This window comes from Myodes glareolus, chromosome 10 (assembly GCF_982192425.1).
Source record: "Myodes glareolus chromosome 10, mMyoGla1.1, whole genome shotgun sequence".
Taxonomy (NCBI): Eukaryota; Metazoa; Chordata; class Mammalia; order Rodentia; family Cricetidae; genus Myodes; species Myodes glareolus.
The window spans coordinates 16,284,975-16,310,902 of record NC_142035.1 but is presented as its reverse complement, the minus strand read 5'-3'; the positions used below and the strand labels follow the sequence as shown (position 1 = coordinate 16,310,902).

General features: G+C 46.4%; 1 long non-coding RNA gene across 6 annotated transcripts in view; it reads right to left on the bottom strand.

Moving 5' to 3' along the window:
• The window catches only part of LOC125404727 (uncharacterized), a 116,103-nt gene that overhangs the window by 73,302 nt on the left and 16,873 nt on the right, over positions 1-25,928 (bottom strand). For 4 of the 6 annotated variants that reach the window (XR_015004263.2, XR_015004265.2, XR_015004262.2 and 1 more), the window contains exon 4: positions 4,429-4,544. The exons of 1 other annotated variant lie outside the window; for it this stretch is intronic. This is a non-coding gene — a long non-coding RNA (uncharacterized LOC125404727). Of the gene's footprint in view, positions 1-4,428; positions 4,545-19,478; positions 19,572-25,928 lie in introns of all 6 variants that reach the window. One more of the 6 variants, XR_015739022.1, reaches the window with a different exon arrangement.

Sequence of the window (25,928 nt, the reverse complement as noted above, 5' to 3'; positions counted from 1 at the left end):
TGATCCCTTCTCCCCATGGGACACTCACCGTGACCCCTTCTCCCCATGGGCCGCTCACCGTGACCCCTTCTCCCCATGGAACACTCACTGTGACCCCTTCTCCACATGGGACACTCACCATGTCCCTTCCCCCATGTTGCCCCTGTTCTTGTTCAGAATGTACACAGTTGTCCTTCTGCCTCCCAGCCCACCTCATCTCCATCCCTTTCACTTAACCATATTCCTTTTGAGCAGAAGCTGAGACCTCACCTCCATGCCTGACCTAAATAGACAAAATCCTTTCTGTAAACAAAAATGCAATCCTCTAACATCTACCAGGCTTCCTTCCCTTCTACCTTCTCTGCTGAATGTTCTTCCTAGCACCACCTCTCCCCTCCCTCCAAGCCCTCACCTCAAATCCAGTTTCCAGCTTCTCTCTACCACCAGAGAAGTCGAGCTCATAGCCATGGTGTCTTAGGGTTTCTACTGCTATAGAGAGACACCATGACCATGATAACTCTTACAAAGGAAAACATTTAATTGGGGCTGGTTTACAGAGGTTTAGTTTCAGAGGTTTAGTCCATTACTGTCATGGCGAGAAGCATGGTGGCAGCACGCAGGTAGGCCTGGTGCTGAAGGAGGAGCTGAGAGTTTTATGTCTTGATCCACAGGGAGCAGCAAGAGACTGACACACTGAGTGTGGGTTGAGCATATTTGAGATCTCCAACAAGGGCCACATCTCCTAATAGTGCCATTCCCTTAGAGCCAAGCACTCAAACAATGAGTCTATGGGGCCATACCTATTCAAAACACACACAGGGCTTCTGGATCTTAGGTCAGCATTCGGAGCCAATTCTCAAGTATGACAAGTAATCAGATCTTTGGAGGACTTATAAAGACACAGATTGCTGAATTCTAACTTCTTTTTTATATATATTTATTTAGTTATTTATTATGTATACAACATTCTGTCTGTGTGTATGTCTGCAGGCCAGAAGAGGGCACTAGACCTCATTACAGATGGTTGTGAGCCACCATATGGTTGCCGGGAATTGAACTCAGGACCTTTGGAAGAGCAGGCAATGCTCTTAACCGCTGAGCCATCTCTCCAGCCCCTGAATTCTAACTTCTAATTCAGTTTACATGTTAGCTAGTTCCTTGTCATTCTGACAAAAATACCTGATAAAAACCAGTTAGAATGTAAGAAAACACATGTTTTACTCATGGATTCGGAGAATTTAATCTACCATGATGGCGAAGGTATGATGTTACAGGAAGCAGAGCAAGACACTAACAGGAAGCGACCAGGGCAAGATGGAGTTCCCATGGACAGGCTCCCAGGGTCTCATTCCCTCTAATTAGGCTCTACCTACCACAGGTCTACCATCTCCTAGCAGTCTATCTCTGTAGATGACGGGTGTGTTGTCTGCATTTGTGTCTGTGCACCATGAGCATGCCTGGTGCCCAGAGAGACGAGAAGAGGGTGTTGGACCCCCCTGGAACTGGAGTTACAGACAGGTGTGAACACTGATGTGAGTACTGGGAATTGAACCTTGATCCTCTGGATGATCGGCCAATGCTCTTATCCACTGAGTCACCTATCCAGCCACCAATCTGGTCAATTTTTGAATCCGTGAATGTATAAAATCATTCACTGGGTCAGAGCCCTTTCGATCTGGTGCTCTGGGAACGCTCTCACAGACACACCCAGAGGTGTGCTTTCCAAATATTCTTGGTGTTTCTCAACCCAAACAAGTTGAAAAGTCAAGCTAAGCCACCACAGTGTTCTCTGAGAAGAACCTGGGAATTTGTATTTCCGGCACATTCCCTGTGATGCTCATGTCTAGAGGTCATGTTTTGAGAACTATAACTTCACAGTGCTTTACTGGGGATAGTTCTTGAAAGACATCCCAAGCCTCAGGGATGGAGCTATGGAAGACTTGGTGGTTGTCTGTCTTTCCTTAACACCAGATGGCCACAGTTGCTTCTAGCAACGTCCTTGGAGACATGCAAGTAGAGACTTCAAGACTGTGTATGTGCCCAGTATCTCTTCCCATAGTCTGTCGAGTCTCTGCCTTTATACCTCCAATGGCAAGATTCTCATCACTTGTTAAGTTAGATCATCCATTGAGTGGCATCTCAGCTTCTACCTGGAGCAGAATACCTAGGAAAATTTTTAATTTCATTTAAATTATGGGGTGGATCGTAGGATGAATCATGCAACTCTGATAACCCTTCAATACTATTCATAAGGTTTCCAGGTATGTAAGTCAAGTCCCTGCCCACACGAAGATACCTCTATCTCAACTGAAGCAATGTCCTCTATTTCACAAACAAAAAACATTCTAGCCAAAAGCAAGAACAGAGTCGGCCTCAGGAAACACACTTTGCCGGATCTGCACATAAACCCCAGAGCTTACTCCCACTACTCTACAGTGTGTCTCTATTGGGGAAAAGGCCTTATTAACATAGGCTCCCCATAGGCTTCCTTGCCCTTGAATTGGCTTTGTACTGGAATTCTACCAGCTCATCCATCCACAACCACACTCTAGGGAAACATTAGAACCAGGACTAAAACCCACTTCTGATTCCAATGCTGGAGTGTTGTGAGAATCCCTTTCTAGAGAGAAATAAACATCACAACATCTCCCCTGTCATTAAAAGGCCCCAGTCACAAACCCAAGTGTTATTTCACTAAAGTTCATCCTAAGGAACCCGTGAGTTTATTGGGCTTACCTATAGAACATGAATGAGGGGCTACCTAGGAGAGCATAGGGGAGCCCAAAGCAGCTACACTAAAGTGTCTTCACCTGACATGGAGGACAGCCTCCCCATAGCCACAGAAATGGAGCCTCCTTCCCCTAGTCTTCCCCAGCATGTATATCCTAGCATCTCCCAAGACTCCAAAGTCACGGGCAAATAGGACAGAATTGCATACGAATGGCTGGGAGCAGCAACTCGAATCTCAGGTGAGGATCCAATGACTCTCTCAACCCTCTCCTCTGACACAAGGGCCAGCAGGCAACAGGCCCAATGGTGATGGTCTCTTGCAACCATGCACAGCTAATCTGATGAAGACGACAGCTGTTTTGTTCATAGAATCACATTCTACAACATGGATGCTCTTCATTAATTCCAGGATAATTTGCTAAATGGTAACCCTAGAGGGCCCTAACTGGAGTGACCTTCCTGTACAGATCTTGTTATTGGAAATGCCAAACCCACAAGTCAGAAGCACCCTGCCTCCTTCAGGGTACCTTCCTCCCAGAGACCATCTAGACCTAAGATACCATAGAAGACCAGAGAGGGCAACAAGACTTACCCAGTCTCCCTTTCAGCTCGACAAGGATCAATCTACCAACCTCATCTAGGCCCTCATCTTACCCCGATGACATCTCTTCCAACCAAAAGAAACCAGCAATAAATTCAAACCACAGAAGCAAACTGTTTTTCTCCTAAGGAGCAAGCAACAATAAAAAATCCTGACAATATCAAGCGCTGGAGAGGATGTGAGAAAATTGTACTTTTCTAGGCTCCTGGTGGAAATGGAAATTTCTACAGCTCCTTTGGAAGAGCAATGGACATACCCAGGAAAATTGAAAGTGTGCATAACATAGAAGCTAATGATTCCACTCTAGGAGACATGTCTGCTCAGAAACTCTCCCGCACAGGCCTGGTGAGATCCAGGGCGAGAATGATGCCTGCGGAATTGTTTGCTGTGGTGAAAAATTGGAAACAATATAAATATGCAACAGGATGTAAATGAGAAACTAAACATGGCCTCTCCGCATGACAGAATACCTGGCAGCCAATTGAATGAAGGGATTAGAGCTACATACATCAACAAGAAGAGAGGTCAAAAGCAAAACAAGCAGTGTGTAAAGGGACCAGGAATAAATCTGAGTAAATGCTGAGAAATGTTCTTATAAAGCAATATCGTGCGTTCTCCCTTCATCATACATATATATGTATGTGAAAATACAAAGGTTTTCAAAAGAATTATTTCAAAAGGCACGGCTATTCGTGAAAAGCAAGATAGCACTGATTCTGAAAAAGGGTGAAGACTCAATCTGGAAGATTTATCAATCTCTGTGTTTTCTCTCACACATTAAATATATAAATAAAAATATACAGTCATCCAGGTGGTGGCCATGTCAACTCGTTGCTTTTGTATTTTTCTTTATTTTTAACTTCTTGATGAAAGAAATAGAAAGGCTATTCTGAGGTGCTGCCCTCTGGGACCCCCTTGAGCCAGCATGACTGACCAAATGGTGTTTCTTGGATTTCAATAATTCATTGCCCAAGCAGGGCATGAGTGTCCAGTGCAGGCTAAAACCTAGCTCCTGCCATCCTGACTAGAGATGACCTTGGGTTTGAACAAAAAGAGAGAGGGCTTAATGCACTGAATGCTTCTCCACACACTTCAGGGAGGTGCAAGGGAGCTCTCACCTGGTTCAATAATTCATCAGCACCTCAGTGAGATGGGGTGATGACCCCTCCATAGGCCACTCTGGCTGGCGTGAGGTGGGGGCTCATCCAGAGGACAGGAAGGAGTATGCGATGCCCTATAATCATGAAAGAAAAGATCAAATGGGTTCATGAATCACATAGAGACCCTGTAACTATGCAGAGCTCAGTGGAAGGGTGTGTACTAGAACAAACAAGGGCACTGAGTTCAACTCCCACCAGAGCGGGTATCTGCAGGCTCTTCAGGAGGTCTTGGGGAGAGAAAGTAGGCAGAGTACTGAATGTTGCTTTTCTTTCAAGCTATCAGATGCTTTTGGTGGTTTTGGCCAATGGACCACACTTTGAGAAGCAAGTCTCTCCACTGCTCATGTTATTTGGTCCATTTGCCTCATAATTATATTATAAGCAGGAACATGAATATTGATAGGATCTGGAAGTACTTGGGTCAAAAGAATGAGGAACCAAACCTAACCTATGTGCCCACAAAAAAAGTGGCTAGTGTGACTAAGGCATCGGCATCCCTCTGTTACAGGTTGTGAGCTTTGTAGAGGAAAAAGAATAGAACGAGGTTAAAACATAGAGTTTGGCTCGAGTGACCAATCATCCTTGTTTGGGGGGTCCTAGCATGGCAAATGGCCAAGTTAAGTTGAGCATGTTAGTCACTGTATTCATTTTATGCTTCTGTGACAAAATGAGTGACAGAAACAGCTAAGAAATAGGTGCCACAGCTCACAGTTTCAAGGGGTTGCTGTCCATCATACAGGGAAGGCAAAGCAGAAGGGCTCCGTGCATGGCAGTGGGAGAGAGACTAAGGCAATGGCTGTTCACAGTGTGGTAGACCAAGGGAGCATGGATGGATCTAGAAGTGGGTACAACCTTCAAAAGAGAGGACACACACAGCTGCTGGCTATGCCGCACCTCCAAAGGGTTCCACACACCCCCAAACAAGCACCTTCAGTTAGAGACAGTTCAGACTCAAGCCATCAGAGACACATGTCAAAATACAGCTTCAAAGAACTAACTGTGGTGGCAGAAATGAGGAAATCGTTCTCTCCAGAAAGGAGGGTGCTGAGAGATTTGACTATAAAGATTCTGGAAGTAGCTGGTATTGCTGGTCTGAAGGCCAGGCTTCCTAAGGAACAAATGTTCTGGGCTGAGAGAAACACGCCTTTGTCATAGAAGTCCAGATGTGCCCCACTCATGACTTACCGGATATCTACGGCTGTAGCTCAACCCAAAGGCCATAGACCTACTTGAAAGATTAACACTTTTATAACTCAATTCCACAGTCCCAGAGTGCAAACTTTGTAGGTGTCACTATTAAGCCAAAATGACAAATATCCGATCACAACATCAAAAAGTTGAATATGCCTGGCACTCTACACTACTCAGCATATTTGGGGCTGCAGAGATGGCTCAGCAGTTAAGAGCACTCGCTGCTCTTCCTAAGAACCTGAATCCAGCTCCCAGCACCTACACACTAGCTCATAACTACCCACAACTCCAGTTACAGGGGATCTGATGCCCTCTTCTGACCTCTGAGGGCACCAAGCATGCTTGCGGGGCACAGATACATAAGCAGGCAAAACATTCCCACACAAAACAAATAAACGCAAAAAAGCTTTTAAAATAAGTCTTTAAAAGAAATTTTATCATACTTTAAATGTGTACATTATCCTACACTGGGGAGACTGAGGCAGGAGGATTGTTAATTCAAGTCTATTCTGGGATTATATAGCGGGACACTGGATCAAAAACTAAAATTTGAGCACCTTACTGCATGCTAATTGTACTGCAATACAAATACCTAAAACAAAACCAGGAGGCTGCAGCAGGAAGGTTGTGAGTTCAAAGCTAGGCTGAGCTATGTAGTAAGACCTTGTCTCAAAAAAATTTAAAGTCACTCTAGCTGCTGAAAGGCAATTCAGACAACAGAAGTGTCACTAGACTGTCCCTTTTCCTTTCCAATGGCTCCTGCATGCCGGTGCCCACACTTAACCGCAGCCTCCATCTCCTCTCTGGGCCTCGAGCAAACTGACTCAATCCATGTCTGTCCCCAGCTCTCCTTTCCAGCGCTGTGCAAACACTTCCCAGGACTCTCAGGCCTGCCTCATCCTGCCATGCCCACAGATGCCTGGAGCTGTGTTTAAAGCCCAGGGACCTAAGTTCCCGCCTCAGTGCCGCGCCGACTTTTCCTAGGGAAGCATAAGCACCCGTCTATTCCCCCAAGATAGGACAGCCCAAAAGCATAGCTCCACCAAGGTCCAACTTGGCAAATCAACACATTTATTGGGTTAACTCATGAAGCATGGTGCTGGGTTAGTTAAAGGAATTTTGGTGACTCCAAAACAGCTATGCTACCAAAAAGTCCCCCCAGCGTGGACAATGATGTCCCCACAGCCCTGTAGATGGAGCCCCCACAGTTAACCTTCCACACTCTACATACTCTAACCCCCCTGAGACCACAGGACCACATGCAGATGGAGCACATACATACATATATACAGCTGGCAGGGAAAGACATGAAGGGGATGGCTGAGAGCTCAGGGTCTAAAGACCCTCTTATCCCCTCCTCCTTTCACGAGAAAACATCAGTCGACTTGATCTTGAGGGTCACTTGTGGATTGTTGCAGTTGCTCTGATTAAGATGCTAACAGCTGCTATGCTCAGGGCAGAGAGTCCTGCAATACTCAGTAGGTCTGGGTGGGTTCCTAACAAGCTCCCAAACAGCTTGAGAACCAACAAGGCACTTTCCATAGAAGTTGGCCAAGTAGATAAACAGCCAGCCACAGATGAGGTATCCCATCTGGGCTCCTGGGCTGGGTCTGCAGCTCTCTTCCTGGGAGAAATGTCTTAGGCCAGCCTTCCTCCCTTTAGAGTTCCAGCATCCTCGTTTGTAAGATAGGTATAATAAGACCAGCCAGCGTTCAGGAGGCTGAATCAAGAGAAACACTGCAAATTCAGCCAGCCTGGGGCTACAGATGGGTCTCCATGCGAACCTGGGATGTCGGTGAGACTCTCTCACCAAAAAAAAATAATAATAATAAATTAATAATACAAGAGTTAGTACCAACCTCCAAACTTGGTATGTGTCCAAGTTTCCCCCAAGTCCCCTATTGGAATTTGTATCTAGAAATCCTTCAGATTTATGATCTCCCCCAAAGTATGGACATTTAATTCCTTCTGGAACCTTCCAGCCGTAACCATTCACAGATTATCTGAAAGCTGACTTCATCCTGTGGTAAAGACATACATTCCCTCAAAATATCTCTGTGTCCACACACTGTGAGACACCCTAGGGTCTCCAAAGTAAGGGACAGGAATTCCTAGGCTAGTGCAGGATAGATATAGCAAGATGTATTAGATACACAAAATTTATTCCCTACACTTTTATGGAAGAAACCAGAAAGGCTTCCTGTTGCAGGACTGAAGGATATTCAAGAGCTCAGATACACAAGACATCAGGTTCCCCCAAGAGGCACACAAACATCTCAACATGGGGCTCTTCTTGCCCTTCAGAGAATAGTTTTGTGCACACAGTTAATGCTCAAGACTGTGTCATCATCAACTTAATCGGCTTGGTTTCTGCAGAGCCTTCCTGGACTAATACTGTGTCTGACCATGGCCTGAAACATGAGAGCGTTCTTTAGCAGATTCTGCTGTGAGAAACAAAACCTCCGTTTGTTTACCTAGCAGCAAGCCAATTCACTTGTGTGCGCACTGAGAATTCTCCAGTAAAAGTACAGGAGAAAAAGCTCCACCCTAAGCTCCCCCATGGACCCCAATAGGCTACCCTGAGCACTGAGCCTCCATCATTGGCTCCTTGAAGCCTGGGGTCCCACATCCTTACATCATCCCTATTCTAAAACCTCCTAAACACTGTCCCTGACAGAAGCAAAAGAGTCAAGACAAGACAAGACTTTTCCAGAAATGAGCAGAGTGACTTACTTTATAACCTAGCAGTGCCTAGTATATGCCTGTGAGCCAACTGGGCCTCAGCTTCCCCATCTGTGATAGGATAAAATGCCTTTGGGTTTGAATGTGCTATTGCCCATAGGCTCCTGTGTTTGAACACTTGGTCCCCAGCAGGTGGTGCTCTCTTGGAAGGAGTGACTCCTTGCTAGAGGTGAATCAACTGTGGAGGGCTTTGAGGTTCATAGTGCGGCCCCACTTTCTGTCTACTTTCTCCTTACTGATTATGGAAACAGCCTGGCCAACTGCTTATCCCTCCTGCCTCCATGCCTTTCTTATACCCCTTCTGGAACTGCAAGTCCAAAGAGACCCTCTCTCCACTAAGTTGCTTCTTGTCAAATATTTAACCACAACAAGAAAAATAACTTACATAAATGTCACCACTCAATAGTGTGGAGATTAAGGAAGCAAGTGTGGAAAGAGGCCACAGTCATGGCCGCCGTCCCTCCCTCTGCCCCTGGAAACTGTTTATAGAGAAACAAGACTTGCTGGGCAGGGTACTTTGTGCCTCGTCCACCTCTACCGTCCCCTCACCACCTTTCTGCGAGGCTCTGGGACCCTGTGAACGCCCAGATCTTCGTGGCACAGCCTTGAGCAACAAGCTGGGAAATACCATTCACTGCACCTGAAATGGTGACATTTCAAATCGAGAGCATATCACACATCTTCCTCCTGGGTTGAGCATAATGGAGAACTCCCACGCCCTTTCCATTTCCTTCTCAAGGGTCCTTCCTCACCTCTCACACTGGACAGTTCGTTGCCATCTTATTTAATCCCCTCAGCAAACCCTGCTTGGGGGTACGGCGAGTTAATGCTCCAGTCAATTCAAAGGCTTGGAAGTACCTAAGCGGCAGAGCTGGGGTTTAAACCAGGACTCCCTGACTCAAGAGCATAAGAGAATTATCTTCTGTACTCACTTGATGCAACCAAGGACAAGGTCAGGCTCTCTCTGACTTCAGACCAACCCGTCTTCCACACCAGAGAAGGTCTGGACCAGAACCCAGACAATGTCCTGGAACTCTCCAGCATCCACCAGACATACAATCCTTGTGATGGGGCCAGGAACTCAGGTCCCCATCCTCAGATGAGGATGCAGAATCTCCCAGCAGGCCTCCTATAGAGCCTGACTGCACCACCACCAGCTGTCCAATGAACATCTTTGGTGGTGTGGGAGGTCCTTCTGTCTATGTGCTGCTTTTATTGGTTAATGAATAATGAAGCTGCTTTGGGCCAATGGCTTAACAGAATATAGCCAGGCGGGAAGAGATAGAGAGCTAGTGGGTGGAGTCAAAGAGACACACCATGTAGCCACCAGAAGGGAAAGATGCTAGCTGCCAGCTAGAACCTTGACAGTAGGCCCCGAGGTTCGTGGTAAAATATAAAATGATGGAAATGGGTTAATTCTAGATGTAAGAGCTACCCCAGACCCTACCTCAGGTGGACTGACAGATTTGGATTTATAGTCCAGTCACCCTCCAGCTACTAGAAGGCTACTGAATGTGTCAAGAGCAGAATCCACTATAGTGGTCGTTGTTCCAGGCTGGGCCCTTCTTCCTCCACTCTCTCTCCTCCAGGCTTCACCCTGTCCTTTCCAGAACCACCACTAGGTTTGGCTACTCCCCCCAAAGTTCAGCATCTGTGCCTGTCTCCGATGAAGCTCTCAGCCCCTCCGAATACCCTTCTCTTCAAACATCTCTAGCAGAAGCTGTGCCTTCCTCCCAACAAGCACACCTTAGGGTCCCAGTTCACAGTGGAGAACCTCTCTGCTCCTCACTGAAGCTCCTGGCCTCAGAAATAACTGTCCCTTCCTCTCTTCTCTCCCCTCCTTGTCACCAATGCTCCACCTAAGGAACTTTCCCTACCCAGAGTTCAGCTCCCCACAGCCTCAATAAGTCCCAGAACCTTCTTGAACAGGGATTCTCAGCCATGGCACTTTCCACTTGCGAACGAGATGGTCAGACATCATCTGTTGTGCTGGAGACCATCTTGTCTATTGTAGGATGCTCCCTGACCTCTACCCACTCAATTCAAGCAGCAGCATATACCCTCAGTTATAACAAAAATGTTTACGGGCATTTTCCAGTGTCCTCCAGAGGACACCACTGCCCCTGATAGAAAACCTGTGGCCTAGAGCCATGTTGGCATCCATTGGGCCCTAACCCTGGGCCCAGTGACAGTCACTCACTCCCCTGAGCTTCATCCCCCTCCTGGCCTAGCCATCTGCCCTCTCCACTGCCCAGGACACCCAGTGACACAGAAGGAAAGACAGGTCTGAGCCACACAGGCTGGCAGCCCAAACATACCCCACCAGCTATCAGCCAGTCTGCCTCCCTCTTGACACCCCCCAGCCTGTGATCAGATAGATGATAGATGCTATGTCTCCCCCTGTGCAGCATCTTCCCTGCCTCTCCTGCTGATTTATGTGCTCCAAAAGGCAGGAAATTTACCACACTTTCACCACTGAAACCCCTACACTGCAGATAGCACCAACACAGACAATGTATATTAAATGAAAAGATACAAAAAGAAGGGGGGAACGGATGGAGGAAAGAAGGGGAGGAAAGAGTAAAATTTTCCAGAGGAGGGGCTGGAGAGGCTTGCCTTGCAAGCATAGAGTCTTGAGTCTGATCCCCAAAACCCCAAAAAGCTAGTTGTGGTGGCACCCTCTTGTAATCTCAGCACTGGGGAAACAGAGACAAGTAAATCACTTGGCAAGTGAGAGACCCAGGATAGTGCGATCCTCCTGGCCAGTGAAAGACCATGTCTCCAAAAACAAGGTAGACAGTGCCAAAAGAATGACCTGCAAAATTGTCCTCTGGCCTTCACATGCACCAAGATATATGCACCTACACACACTAAACTAAAAGGGGGACGGGGCAGAGGAAGGAAGGAAGGAAAGGAGAGATGGAGGAAGGAGGAAGGGAGAGAGAAAAGAAAAGAGGAGGAAGGGAAGAAGGGAGGGAGGAAAGAGAAGGGGAAGAAAGTAGGGAGGGGGAGGGAAAGAGGACGGGAGGAAGGGAGGGAGGGAGATGGTTGTAGGAGAGGGGGAGAGAAGAAGAAGAGAAGGAAAGAAATAAGGAAGGAAGGAAGGAAGGAAGGAAGGAAGGAAGGAAGGAAGGAAGGAAGGAAGGAAGGAAAAAAGGAAGGAAGGAAGGGAGGGAGGGAGGGAGGGAGAGAGAAAGGAAAGAGGTATTGATCAAATGAAGCAAGAGACGTCAAACATGGCATCTGTCATATACTAATGGCAGCCAGTAAAAGGGATAATGCATCTCCATATCCACTGACATGAAAATATCCCTAATAAAATCCACTGTCTGTTCATAAGCTCATCTGTGTATTTACACCCAAAGAAATGCCCACCAAATGGTCAAAGTCTTTGTCACTGAGTAGTAAGGTTCCAGAGTACTTGTTGCCCACTTCGCTTCAGTTCCCTAAAAGCAAGTTCCCAAACAAACAAAAAATAACTTACAAGTCATACTTTCAAAAAATGTATTTTAAGATGAGAAAAGTCTCTTGATAAAATATCAAGTGAGGGCTGGGCAGAGTGGGTACATTGTTTCCTTGGCAAGCAGATCCCCTGTGACCAAGTAAAAAGCCAAGCATGGTAGTGCTTACCTGTAAGCAAGTGCTTGGAGGAGGGATGGAGACAGGAGGACCCCCAGGGGCTCACTGGGCAGCCAATCTAGCCAATCAGTGTGTCCAGGTTCAGTAAATGACCCTGACTCAAAAAACAAGGAGGAGGACAATAGAGAAAGACACCCAACATTGTACCTGTAAGAGCATATATGTATTCTCTCTCTCTCTCTCTCTCTCTCTCTCTCTCTCTCTCTCTCTCTCTCTCTCTTTCTCCCTCTCTCTCACATACACACTAGGAGGAAAAAAATAGTTCACAAAGATTGGCATCCCAGTCAAAAAATTTTTTTTAATTTTTTTGTTTGAAAAGTAGTAAAATCTGAAGGAAATATACCATGTGTCAGCAGCAACAGTGCTGAGGGTCAGAGAGTAGGTCGTCACCTTACTGTGTCTCCTTTTTCTTGGTCCTTGTTTCCCAAACCCATTAGCTCTATATTTTGCAGTATTATGGGAAAGCCAGTAGCCTCACAGAAATGTCAACTCTCAACACACGGCTGAGTTGACTGGGACCTGAAATTCTTATTTTTTTTTTTTTAGCAGAAACCTTTTGTTTTTATTTTATGTGCATTGGTGTTTTGCCTATATGTGAGCGACGGATCCCCTGGAACTGGAGTTATAGACTGTTTTAAGCTACCATGTAGGTGCTAGGAATTGTACCTGGGTCCTCAGGAAGAGCAGCCAGTGCTCTTAACTGCGGAGTCATCTCCAGCCCCTAAAATTCGTATTTTATTAATTGAAGGGAAATGAATGGAAAGAAATCTGAATGTGCCTCGTGGCTACTTGCTTGAAAGCACCCTTTCTAATGCAAACAAGTATTTCTCTGCTGAGAAAAAGAGAGCAGGGGATGATTTTTAAACAGCTAAATGAAAAGCTAGAGGTTTTTGGTGTGGTTTTTTTTTTTTTAACTTATTTGAAGAGAAAATCCAAAAGCTGCCCCAGTGCCTGGCCCAGTTCCAAGCCCATGCTATACTCCACATCTGCCTCTGATGAGCTCTCAATGCCCCGTGCACACTTTCCTGGCAGATGCATCAGGCTTTTTCCGTCTTTAAAACAAACTAAAGGCTATATCTTCATTTCTTATTCAGTTTCTGAAAGTGAAGCAGACTCAATGAACTCACACAAATTCCATAGACTGACTTCCTTAGACCTCGGCAGAAGGTACTTAAGTGTGCAGATGTGCGCTGGTTTTTAAAGGAGGCCTTTCTGGATGGGGGGGAGGGTGGAGGACTCCCCAGGTTTTTGCTCAATTTGTTTTAAGTTGGTAATGAAATCTGTGAATCTGTGCTCCCTTTTCTCCAGGAAAAATAGAATTTGGGTCCCTTTTGAAACCCTGAACGCAATGGGATAATGGAGAAATCAGACTCAATAGAGCATTTCTTATCCATTTCAGAGCTCGCTGTAAACATGATGACACCACACTTTGGGGGTCTTTGAGACTTCTTTTGCTAGCGGCACAGCAGCTCAGGTGGATTCCTGGCTAATGGCTGATGCTTTGGTTGACTTCTGTCGACACATCACCTGTCGTCTGAGCTTTTGAAATAAAGTTATGAAGTTGATGCCAACTTCATACAAAGACCACCCCACTCCGGTTGCCCTGGGAGAGAGCCTTCAGACTAATCCCTCCCTCCTGGAGGAGGGGGCTGAAGGAGAAAGAGGAGGTTTGAACAAGTCTCTCCCTGTGGTCCAGGAGTGACAGAGGCAAACAGAGCACCTCTGCTCAGCCACAAAATCAATACAAACAATGCAAACAATGGATGGTGCTGAGCATCCATGTTTAATTCAGCACCTTAATGTGTATACTGTGCAGATTCCGCATTCAGGAATGCAGAAGAAGCTAATGGAAAGTAATAACAATTATCAAATCACAGCACTCCAAGACAAAACTTAGCTTTTTCTGGAGAGCATACTTTGAAGTCTCCCACCTCACCAAGAATTCCAGCTGACAACAGCAGTGTCCCCCAGAAGCTAGGCAATGTCTGGACATACAGCTGTCCGACTGTCCCACTGGGTGGGTATGCTGGCATTCAGTAGGTAGAGACTGGGTTTGACACTAGTAATCTACAAAGCCCTCTGCCCACTGCAAAATTCTTGATGCCCAAATGTCAGTATAGTGCCAAGGACAAAAGACCCTGCCACAGACACATGGTTATGCAGCCCTGTGGTCCTTGTCATCCTGCGAGGAAGCAAAATCTGCTGTGGTCAGCCTCCACTTGTTCCTTAGACAGGGCCTCTCTCTGCATTTACAGAACTCTTGAAGCAGAGAGATTGTTGTTAAGTTCTATTGATGAAGGAACTGGGGCTCACTGTGGTGAAGCATCCTCCCTGAGGCTGGATGGCAGCTACTGAGCTGCTGAGACCAAGGTCACAAACGAAGAAGTCCCAGCTCAGGCTTTCCTTTGTCCGCCATTTGTTCCCATTTAAAACAGGACTCAGTTTACAAAGAATGGTTAGGGATGGTGGAGGAAAACCATGGAGCCTGGCTTCTAGAATCTGAGGGATGTGGGACTCCGTCCATACCATCTGAAGTATCCTGTTGTTTGATTCTTTTCAATACTTAAATTCAGGTTTTCAAGGTTGGAGAGACAGCAAAGTCTGTAACATGAATAATAAAAACTCAGAAACAGAAATTGGGGTTCAAGCCGAAAACCAGAAAAGCAAAGCAGTCGGCCACTAGAGAAGTCTTACCTCTACCAAGGTTGATCAACCACAGACTACGCAGGTTAAGCATCTCTTCTCCCATTTTATATTCCCTCTACTGCTGGAATTCAAGTCGTGTGACTCCCTAGAACTGGGATTGAAGATGCAAGCCACCATCACCCAGATTTGTTTCTGCATTGATCTTGTGTAGCCCAGGGTGGCCTTGAACTCACAGAGATTCATCTGACTCTGTCTTCCAAGTCCTGGGAATTAAAGGTATGTGTTACCATTGGCTGACCTCTAGTGGCTTTAGCTTTACCTCTGGTCTTCAGGCAAGATTTATTTATCAAAATAAAAATAATATACCATTGCAACAGCCAATTGGTGCTTTGCAAGCACAAGAACCTGATTTCAATCCCTAGAACCTACATTTTTAAAAAGCCAAATGTAATCGGGCAGGGGTGGTGATTCCTTTAATCCCAGCACTTGGGATTAAAATACAAAGTGAGTTCCAGGACAGGCTCCAAAGCTACAGAGAAACCCTGTCTCAAGAAAACAAAAAATTTTAAGATAATTTTTTTTTAAAAAAAAAAGCCAAATATGGGGCTATAGAGATGCTCAGAGGTTAAGAGCACTGCTGCTTTTCTGGATGCTGAGCTGCTGTGCCGGGTGGCTCGTCACCTGTTAACTTCAGCTGCAGAAAATGCGATGCCCTCTTCTGGCCTCTTGCAGGCATGCACACATATGACAAACATTCATATAAACACACACACACACAAAGTAAAAAAAAAGTCATTTTTAAATCCAGGTGTTGTGGTGCATGTCTATAACATCAATGTAAAGGAGGCAGAGAGAGGTGAATCCCTGGGAATCGCTTGGTGAGCTCTGGGCCAGTCGATACCCTGTCTTAGAACACAGGTGGACAGTGCCCGAGAATCAGCTCAGGCTATCCTCTGGCTTACATTCTCTAGCACACTTGAATATGTAATGCACCCGCATGTGCACCCGCACACAAACACAACGCCGAATACACGTGTACACACATGCACACACACAAAAAACTTTTATTTTCACCAGTCTGATCTATCAAACACTTTAAAGTTTCTCACTAATCATTTTTCTGTTTCTGTTTGTAGTTCCAGCTACAACACATACACACACACACACACACATACACACATACACACACACACACACACACATACACACATACACACACACACATACACATACACACACACATACATACACACACACACACACATACAATCTTATATATATCCATATATCTTAGTTAGAGTCTCTATCGCTGTGAAGAGACACCATGACGAAGGCAACTCTTACAAAAGAAAGTTCTTAATAGGGGGCTGGCTTATAGTTCAGAGGTTTTGCCTCCTGTCATCATGGTGGGAAACATGGCACTGTGCAGGCAGACATGGTGTTGAAGAAGGAGCCGGGAGTTCCACCACTAAATCTGTAGGCAACAGGAAGAAGCTCAACACTGGGCCTGGCTTGAGTATCTGAAACCTCAAAGCCTACTCCCAGTAACGTACTTCCTCCAACAAAGTTACAATTAATCCAACAGGGCCACAACTACTCCAACAAGGCCACACCTCCTAATAAAGCCACTATGAGCTTATTCGGGTCATTTTCATTCAAACCACAACATCATATAAGCTTCACTGCACTCAGAACTGTTTGCTTGTGGTCATGGGTTAAACCCTCCATCAGTTTGCTAAATGACCCCCTTAATCTCATATAATAGTGCTGTCTTAAATTCCCCTTCCTCTAGCAGCCCTGTCATGGCTCCTGTCACCTTTTTTGTGTCTGTCTGGTGTATCTGTGACTATTCTGCCTTATAATTTAAGGAAAATATACCTCTAATGTGTACTTTAAAGTTAGTGTAGAGTTCATTGGAGTTTGAGTTACCCAATCGGAGATTCTCTGTTAAGTTTTTAATTTTTATGTGTTTTCAATGATCTTAATTCCATTTTAGTTTCTCTCCCTGCAGGTGCACTATCATATCCTGCTTGTAGACCATGGTTCTCAAATCCTTAAGTCCTGATAACTGGATCTCACCCTCTTGAGATTCTGAGTAACTAATGTGAAGGGATTCATGGACACTGGGAGATGTAATAGTTCCCTCAGGTGATTCTAATGGGTAGCCACATTTGGGGACTTTCTGCCCAGAATGACCTCTGCGGTGGATTTGTTCCACATCTAAGACCAGCTCTAGTTTCATCATAAAAATCAATGACATCCCTCGTCCCCCAGCTCCTGATTTAATCCACCAGAGTTGGGGCCAATGTTGGGGTTTTTAAATGCCACCAGACTCTAAGACACAGTCAGGGTTCAGGTGAAGTGACATTTAGCCCTTAGCAGTTGGATGAGAAGATGTCAGAAACCATAAAGAGGTGAAGTATTCCATCATTGCCAACATCAGGAAGGCTAACTCAGAGCTCTTCGCCACATGTGAAAAATAGAGAGAAACCCAGAAAGTTGTCATCTTAGCTAGAGTCACAATGACTGTGGTGAAACACTGAGCAACCTAGTGTTCCATCAGTCAAAAGCAACTTGGGAGAGAAAATATTTATTTTGCTTGCTCTTCCATGTCATGATTCATCATTGAAAGAAGTCAGGACAGGAATCTGGAGCCAGGAGCTGATGTAGAGGCCCTAGAGGGATGCTGCCTACTGACTTGCTCCCCAGGGTTCACTCAGCCTGCTTTCTCATAGAACCCAGGACCACCAGTCCAGGGGTGGCCCCACCCACAATGGGCTGGGCCCTCCCACATCAATCACTAATTAAGAAAATGCCAACAGGTTTGCCTACAACCAGATCTTAGAGAGGCATTTTCTCAATTGAGGCTCCCTCCTCTCTGATGACTCTAGCCTGAGTCAAGTTGACATAAAACAAGTTAGCACAGTTATGCATTCTCTCTCTCTCTCTCTCTCTCTCTCTCTCTCTCTCTCTCTCTCTCTTTCTCTCTCTCTCTCTCTCCCCTCCCCCACCTCTCTCCCTTACCTTTTTCCTTTTCCTCTCCCTCCTTTCCCTTCTTCCCTGTCCCCTCTCTCTCATTCACACTGTTGTGGTTTGAATCTGAACGTCCTCCGCTGGTTTATTTAAACGCTTGCCCCCAGCTGGTGGTATTTAGGGAGCTGAGAAAGCTTCTGGGGCCGGGTGTTTCTCTGCTTTGTGGTGTGATTCCTCTACATGCCTCCAATCCCGTGAACTAATTCTCCATGCCTCCTCCACCACGACCAACTGAAATCTCCTGCTCCGTGGAGAGAAGGGCACTACAAGAACGCTATCCATGTGAGTTGATAAGCTAGATGAACATTTTGTTTCTTTGATATACTTGCAGGTGTTTCATGGCCCCCATCCAGTATTCCTCAAAGTGAGGTTGAGCAATATCACCTTGGAAAATTTTCAGACACTCTAGAGCTGGGCACAAGCCTTCTATGCTTCAACAAGCCTGTTAGGTGATTCTAATGCACATTCAGCTTTGAGATCCATTGCCCAAAGCAGTAAAAGACAGCAGGGAGAAAAAACAAACAACAGAAACAGAACACTAAAGGACTTCTGTCCCCCGTGTTCCCTGGGGCCTTCTAAAGCAAGTGACTGCAGAGAATCAGCCACTCTCTCTCAGGTAGACAACAAGCAACCATAGCAACACAGTCGCTCCTAGTGGGTCTCAGATCTTCACCATGAGAACATCTTTCCTTAATAAACAGAGAAGCTTATATGTAAATCAAACTCTGGTGTCTATTGTCCCTTCCCCTGCCTGCAGCAGGAACTGTCTCTTGGCATCTTCAGAGTGATAAAAACTTGGTTGGCTTTGATGCTGCTTTATCATTTCCAATCGATGCATACCCCTTCCAGATCTTGATAAGTGACCACCTAACGACCTGAGCTTCCCCCCCAACCCCCGCCGTTGTTGTACATTTGGTCTCCTTAATGCTAGGCCTCCCGAAGCCTACTGCTTCAGCTTTATGGACAGCCACTTCAAACGGGTGGCACTAACTGAGCTCTGGGTAAGCTAGAGCCACTTCTTTATCCTCCACAGATGGCATTTTGACAAGTCTCCCTGGTCCTGCTCTAAGCTGCGAGTGTTGGAGGGCCAAGTCCACAACTTCATGCCTTCCGGGTGCTGCCATGCCATTGCTTCTTGATTCAACAGTGCCAAGGTAGCAAACTTTGTACTAGAGCAAGCCAGTCTGCCTGGTACTGAAATGTTTTCCGGAAGTGAGACTTCTTACACTAAAACCAAGAAAACCCCTGGGAGCAACTCTCAGCCAGTAGAAAGGAGATTTAGTAGCCAAAACCAATCTGTGTCCGATAGTGGGCTTTCAAGACATCCCACTATGATCCCAGCTCTGGTATTAGGGGCCATGGATAATCTCTGCCCTTGGGAATGGGCTACACCTGTGGCTTGATTCTAAAAAATCGAATCCAGAAAAAGTAAGGTTGTGTCCCTTTGAGATTACGTTACAAAAAGAGATCAACTTGCTGGTTCTCTCTCACGTTTTTCTTGCTGGCTCTGTGAAACCAGCTGCCATGTTGGAAGACATTCTATGACCAAGTTCATGTTCTGAGGAATTAATGTCTCCAGTCAACTGTGAAGGGTTGAATTGTGCCCCACCCCACCCCCCCAAAAAAAGATGTGAGGTCCCACCCTTTCCCCCAAAAAGATGTAAAGTCCAGAAGTTCATGCCTTTAGAAAATGATCTCATTGGAAAATACAGTTATTAAACATAAAATCAGTCAATGTGAGGTCATATAGAAATTACCCTTTAATCCAATATGACCGGTGTCCTTGTAAGATGAGAAGAGACACACACCTGTGCACACGTGAGCACAAAGGCCGAGGAGAGATGCCACACCTGCAATCAAACAAACACTAAGAACTGTGGGCATCGCCAGAACCTGGGCCCATGCATGGCACAGATGCTCCCTCCCAGCTCAAGGAAAGGACTGTCCTGACAGCAGTCTGACCCTGACATCTAGAACTGTGAAAGCAGACGGGGATTGCTTAAGTCCCCCACAGTGGCAGTTTCTCTGCTTTGCTCTGCGCTCCCTGCTCCCAGGAAGCCCATTCTTCATAATTATGCCAACAGCCAGAGTGATCTCTGTGCGACAAAGAACTTTCTGATCTTATCATTCCTACATTTTTGCCCTTCAGCGTTTCTCCCACTGACTTCATTTTAAAAATAAAGTCTCAAGTTGTAGCCTTTCGTCACACCACTCGACCCACGCCCCGTCGTCTGTGCTTTAGCATTACCAAGCTTCTTTATTTGGTGACTTCCTTGTCCTTCCTTGGAGCTTTTACATAAGCTTTCTGCTGATGTGTCCCCTCTAACACCACCCCAGCTCTGCTGCTAAGTCTCCCAGACACATCCCCATTCATCTAACCATGAATAAAACAGTTTCAGAAACACTAGGCCGGAAGCAGTTTTCCTTTCCATCTTGCCTAAAAAATCTCTTACTCTGAAAAATCTCTTACTGATAAATTTTCTGTCTCCACTAGGGTGATCAATTATCCATGTTTTCCCAGGACTAAGGAATATCCTTATTCCTGGGGTATAAAACAAGGGAAACCCATGGAGAATCCTAGGCCAGCAGGAAAGGGCTGTCGCCCTAGCTGGGAAGCCTTTTTCCCCCTAGAAGCTGCTTAGAAACCAAGGCCAACAGCCAGACATTTGCCCCAAAAAACTTGCTGTCCCTCGCTGTAGGTTCTTCTGCCCCTTCTACCTCTGTCTGCTACTGTCAATTAGCAACACAGTTAGTTATTGACCACAGCTAATTGCAATACATATTTTATTAATTCCCAAACAAAAGGTTGGCTTCAATTAGCCAAGTGTGAAAATTTGATTTTGGTGGGTTGAACACAGGCCCATGGTTACCATCACCAATTAGCAAGCTCGTGCCCAGAAGCCCTCATTAGTGCATGTGTTTATGACACACAAACAAAAATAAAAAGGCATGGCAACATTTTTCTGAATTCCACCAGAGACAAAAAGAAAACATAGTACAGTTTACGTAGACTGTAAAAGCAATCATTACTCATTACAATGTAAAACCCAGCCACATTTTCAGACTGCTTGCCAAGAATAGAATCCCATATAAGAAAATGCCTGGCTTGGAAATGCTACCCTATCTTGCCTATAGGTAGTGGTTAATAATGGTTTTTGTCTGTGTGTATGTATGTTTGTGTGCATAGGGATACACGTGTCTGTATGGGGTGCACACATATGTGCATGTATGCATGCAGAGAACATAGATAGACTCTGCATGTCTTCCTCAATCACTCTCCACCTTACTTTCTGAGGCAGGGTCTCTCACTGAACCTGAAGCTCATTAGTTCAACTAGACTGTCCAGCCAATGAGCTCCAGGGATCCTCCTGTTTACACCTCCCTAGTGCTGTCCACGCCCAGATTTTGCATGGGTACTAGGTCATCACGTTTGCACAACAAGCAGTTTTACCAACTGAGCCATCTCCCCAGCCCTGATAAATTTTGTTTGACCAAACTGTAGAATATTAGAGTAGCAAAGGTCCTTAGAACCAATCCTGTGTTAGTGCGACTCGGGGAAGGGAGACAATATGACCAGGGCTTCGCAGCTGCAAAAGGCAGCTAGGACAAGAGCCTTGTAGACCAGAGTTTTCTGCCTCACCACTCCTGATATCCTGGGTTGCAGGTCTAGATTGTGGCTACCCTGTGTGCTGTAGTATGCTTAGCATCCCTGACCTCTGCCCACCACATATCAGGGCATATATGATCCCACCACCACACACACACACACACACACACACACACACACACACACACACGTCATGACAAACAAAATAACCTCCAGATATTGCTAAATATCTGCCAAGGGGAGGGAGGTGGTAATAGGGGTACCTCAGAACGTTACTTGGCTGAGAATCATCATAAACACAGATCAATGCTTCTCAACCTGTGGTGCCCAGACCAATAGTACCAGTATCACTAGAAACAGGTTCAAAATGCAAATGATCTGGCCACACCACTAGAAGTCATAAGGGTGGGTTCTAGCCCTAATGTGATACAGATAAATAGTCTGAAAGCCCCTGGGACAGGTTCTGCAAAGTGATTTGTTCTTGTGTCTATTTCTAAATAAGGAGATTGAGGCTCATAAAGATCGATAATGGTTAGTAATGATTTAGCAATGTCAGAGCCAGAACAGGAGCAGGGCTCAGTGCAATCTAGAAATGAGCTTTCTGTTCATTGAACACAAGGCGGCAGGAATGAGGAAAACCAGAATTCAGCTTCAGCCTGTCTCTCCCAGACCACAGAGGCAAGGTCATCCGGGCCCGGATGCCTTATGAGGTTCTCTTTGCCTTCAAAGTCTGAAGGATGGGGCAGAAGCTTGGAAAGCTCATCATCCCTCTGAGATGGTGTGAGCCAGATGGTCAGTCGGACACTAGTATTGCCAGACCACCCCAGGTTAGTATCCTGAGTAAACAGGATGTACACACGCAGATACTGCACCCTGGGAACTTTCCTGTTTGTGAGGTTCTACAGAAGCCACAGTTTTGGGTACCAGACACAGCTGACTGGCTTAGAGATGTGCACTACCTAAACTGAACCCACTGTTCCCTTCTTAGGAGTTTCAGGGTGGAACAAGGTGGAAGCTGACTCCCTCCCTGTGGCAGCTGAAATTGTGAGCCTACACCGGGCGTGGTGGCACACGCCTTTAATTCCATCAATCTGGAGACAGAGGCCAGTCTGGTCTACAAAGCAAGTTCCAGGAGATTCAGGGCTGTTTGTTATACAGAGAAACTCAGGAGGGCGTGGGGGGAGTGAGCCTGTATACTCTGGAACTCCTGGTCTCTACCATGCTTCTGTCATAACAAAAGAGACTTAGCTCAATTTTTTTAAGACTTTTTTTTTTTCTCTATGTAGCCCTGTCTGTCCTGGGACTCGCTCTGTAGACTACGCTACCTTCAAATTCATGGAGATCCACCAACCTCTGCCTCCCCAAAGCTGGGATTAAAGGCGTGTGCCGCCACCACCTGGTGGCTGACGAAATGCAGAGGGCTTGCTGTGCAGACATGAGACCTGAGTTGGGATCCCCAGCATTTCCATAAATGCCGGGCACACTAGCCTTCCTCTGTGACCCCAGCACTGTGGAAGAGCAGGAAACAGAGACAGGCAAGCTCAAGGGCTTATGGGCCAATCAGTCTAGCCTGAAGCAGAGCTCCAGCTTCACTGTGAGACCCTGGCTCAAAAAGTAAGGTGGAGACCACGGAGGACACCTGACCTTGATCTTGGGCCCACACACAAGTGCACAGGCTAGGGCAGCTGTGCATACATGTGCACACAAACAAGTATATATCACACATTGAGAGTAGGGGAGAAGGAAAGGAAAGGAGAGAGGGAAGGGGAGGGGAGGGGAGGGGAGAGAAGGGGGAGGAAGGGAGGAGAGGAGAGAAGAGGGGGAGGGGAGAGGAGAGAAGAAGGGGGAGGGAGGGATGAAAGGAAGAGAGAGGAGAGAAGAGGAGAGAAATTGAGTCCTTTCTCACTTCTAAGGCTATACAGGAGTGCAGCTAACATTTTCTACAATATTCAGGAGCTAAGGGAAAATGTAGCACTGTAACCTTTCACCCTGAACTTGGAAAGGTCCTCCCGTCCTCTACACAGTCAATGACCTCTGAAATGTGTTCTAATCTTCCTGGAGGAACAAGAGCCACCCCAGGCTCCCTTGGCCTCAGAAGTGGTTATTTGGGTGCTCCATTATGCCCATCAGCGAGACCTAGGACAGACAGCAAAATCCATACGGGGAGGAAGAAAGAAAATACTGCCCAGAAAAGGGGTTGTGATTTACTGAAGGCTAGCCTTAAATTAACAAAGTAATGCAATCATTTGGGAGAAAACAGAGAAAAAAATTATTAGACCAGCCGTGTGACTTCAGGCCCTCCCTGCCTCAACAGGGGTTCAAATTCATAATCCATTTGTCACTTCCCAAACCCCAACAACAAAAAGTGTCTGGTGTAGACACAATATCATAGTTTTTTTTTGCTAGAGACTGGATGGATAGAAGGATGGATGAAGGAAGAATGGATTGAGGCAAGGATCGATGGATGGGTGAATAGAAAAATACATGGGTGAGGGATGGACGGATGGATGGATGGAGAAATTATTAATGAGAGCGTTAAAGCTTCTTAAAAGCAGACTAGGGGTTCCTAGCTGACAGATGAGACAAGGGCTTACACTGACCCAAGGAAACAAAGGCCCGCCTTAAACAAACCACCTCTTCCGCCTCTCTCCAAGCCTCAGGTTCCCTCATCTACACAAACATGAGGCCGCCTTCAGTTTTCTTTCTGGCCCCTTCTATTTCCCAAGTCTAAGGAAAACAGAGCCATTTCCAGCTCTCTGCAGAGCAGGGCTCGCTGCCCATCTGCCGGTCCCGTTTGCAGAGCAACACCAGGATGGGTGGGCTGGGCAGTTGGGAGGTCTCCAGTTTATCTGAGAACATCGCTGCAGAGGCATCCGAAAAGGGTGAGACGTGGGCCTGAAGGCAAGTGAGAAGTCTGGAGCACTGCCACCCGGTCCTGTCCCCACACTCACCAGACAGGCTCCATCCCAACGGCGAGACTCCCCACAGACATAGGGGGCGGTAGAGTGCCGCAGCACAACACCCCCTCTGTGCTCCAATGTCCAAGATGGAAGTTTTTAGGTCCCAGGAAACGGGAATGGTGGTGATAAGAAGCTGATGTAACTCTCGGGCCAGTGAGACCAGCAGCCTTCCTGGACACTGCCCAGAGCACTATCATGTCACAAAGATGTCCTTGTGAAGGGCTCTGAAGTCTGCAGACATGAACTCCCTCCCTTTATAGTGCAAAGTACTAGCAAGTTCCAGGCTGAGCACTCATCGTCCCCGGAACTGCTCCGAGCTGCTCTGCCTTGTGCTCACTCTCGCCAGCTGAACTCTGATGAGTGAGCGAAGGTAGAACCGGAGCCTGTTCACCTTCTCAGAAGTACACAATGAAGAGGTGACAGAAGTCAGTGGAAATTTTGCTCTATCCAGAAACAGGGATGTACCACCTATTGCAAAGCCCAGATCTCGAAAGCCAGAGGTTCTTCAGCCTGTGTGTGCCATCTGCAGCCTCAGTGCGCCCTTCTCAATGCTGGCCTTGCCAATCCTGCACAGTCTTGCTCTCGCTTTCATACCCCAGGCTCCACACACAGTGTCTCCTCCACACAAACCTCCTGACTGCCTTCTACCACCTAGTGAGACAGAATTAACTCATCACTCCCTCCCGTCCCACTGACCAGAGAGGTGAATCTATCTAGACAGGAAGTGTCCTACTGTATGTCTCTCCCGGCCTTCTGGCAGGCAGCGGCTTCCAGGATCTTGCTTCTGTGTGGCCAAGCTCCAGTGTCAGGGCCACGTAGGTTCGGTGACCAGTGTATGAATAGCCAGTGAACTGAAGCCTCATCAGAAATTCAAATTCAAACTCTAGACCCCACATGGATGTCTAGCAACAAAGTAACGGAAAAGGAAACTACTGGGTGTGCATAGACAACGGAACTGTTTCTCCACATAATGAACCAAGACGTGCTTTCAGGAAAATGGATACAGCTGGAGATAATCACGTTAGGTGGATGAAGCCAATCCCAGAAAGACAAATACCGTACGTTGTCTCTCATTTGTGGTTCCTACATTTTCTATAGATACACAAAGTCATGTACATGGATCAGCAGGGTTGTAAAGCCGGGAAGCATGCTTGCCACCACGCCTGACGACCTGGGTTCAATGTGCAGAGGTCCATACATTGAAGGAGAAAAACAACGCTTGAAACTTGAAGCATATACACACCCTTTAAATAAATGTAAAAAGTTGTTGTGTTCTCTTTTAATCATGTATGGAAGGGACTGGAGATCTGGCCCAGCAGTTAAAAGCACTTACTGCTCTTCCAGAGGACCCAAGTTCAGGTCCCAGCAAACACATGTGGTGGGGGGGGACGACACAGAATAGAAGTGAAACTGTCTAGAGAGAAGAGACTCAGAGAAGGGGGGCAAGGAAACGGAGAGCACAGAGGAGCAAGCACATACATGTACCAAAGTTTTTGTTCATTAAATACTTTTAAAATGAAACAAAAGAGGGTTGGAGAATCATCCCCCCCCCCCGCCGCCCCGCTCAGCCAGTAGAGCGCTTGGCTAGCATGCATGAAGGCTGGGGTTTGGTCCCTGGCACCATATACACCAGTCATGGT